We start from the raw sequence: 1155 nt of genomic DNA, 5'->3' as shown, positions 1-1155 counted from the left end.
GGGCACCTGGGGGCCTTCATCTTCACGTGACTTTCTGTGAACTGGTTGCTTGGGTGTTTTACATAGAATTGTTTTTCCCTGCAAAAGAATCTTTAAATGGATATGGTCGTTGCGGCCTGCGTAAGAGCCTAAATCGGGGGGCTAAACAGAAGGTCTTGGGAGACCAAGCAGGGTGGCCCCAGGGAGTAAGAGAGTGTCAGCGTGTGGTCGGGGGCCCACAGAGCTGGCTGTGGAAACCCAACCTGGTGCTTTTCCTTCCAGAGCTGCGTCATGTCGAATTCTAGGTTGTGTTTCTGTCACTTGCAGTCATAATTGCCACAGACAAGGCCCTTCATTGGCTCATGGAACTAAAAAGCCACTTGGGCATCAGGTATGGCTGGATCTAGGCACTCTTTTTCTTAAGCCAGGTTCCTGTGTGTCACCAAGTGACTTATCTCTGCTGGTGGCTATAGTCACTCCCATAGTCCCCTGGGGAAGGATCACTGCAGCAAAGACCTTTTCCTATTGGTTCTCTCTCTCTTTTAGAAGATTTATTTATGCACACAAGAACTGGGGTGTAGGCCAAGGTGTGGGGTGAGAGGATTCCCCAGAAACAGAGTGGGAGCAGAACAGGCAGTTTGACAAAGTACACTGCTGAAGGGAGCAATAGGCGGGTCAGGAGAGGTCTGCTGCACCCTGGGGGTCCTTCCCTGGCCGGGGGGTCAAACTCGTACTGCAGTGGCTGTGGAGAGCTTCACAGTGCTGCATGTAGCCATTGGGCCCCCGGGAGGGCTTCCTACTGTTAGTAGCTATGAGCCAGTCGCTAGGACCAGGGGAGTTGGGTGTCTGCACTGGCCACTCTGGCTCAGGCCTGAGCTATAGGCGCCCCTTGCTGAGGCCCGCAGCCTCCCCTGGCAGGGGAAGGGTGGCTTCCACTGGTCAGTCTAGGGGTCTTGCTGAGGAAGGACATGTGCTGGAATATGTGTGTGGCCTTTGCGGCTTCCTCCTTGCCTCTGGCTGTGGGCTGGTTCAGACTTGTGGCTTTGGTCACCTTTGACATGAGTGTCCCCAGGCAAGCCTGGCAGCTCTGTCATCAGGGAGTGAGATCCGAGGGGCAACTTGCTAAAAAGAACTTTCCCGGGAAGCCCCCGTGTCCTAGAAGCTGCTGCTCCGTGG

General features: G+C 54.7%; 1 protein-coding gene across 1 annotated transcript in view; it reads left to right on the top strand.

The window, feature by feature from the left end:
• Positions 1-1155, top strand: part of EFHD1 (EF-hand domain family, member D1) — a 43048-nt gene that overhangs the window by 10704 nt on the left and 31189 nt on the right. The window lies entirely within an intron of this gene.

The sequence above is a fragment of the Condylura cristata genome, unplaced genomic scaffold (assembly GCF_000260355.1).
Source record: "Condylura cristata isolate star-nosed mole 26May11 unplaced genomic scaffold, ConCri1.0 scaffold00002, whole genome shotgun sequence".
Classification (NCBI taxonomy): Eukaryota; Metazoa; Chordata; class Mammalia; order Eulipotyphla; family Talpidae; genus Condylura; species Condylura cristata.
The sequence above is the reverse complement of the archived record's forward strand: the minus strand, read 5'-3'. Positions and strand labels throughout refer to the sequence as shown.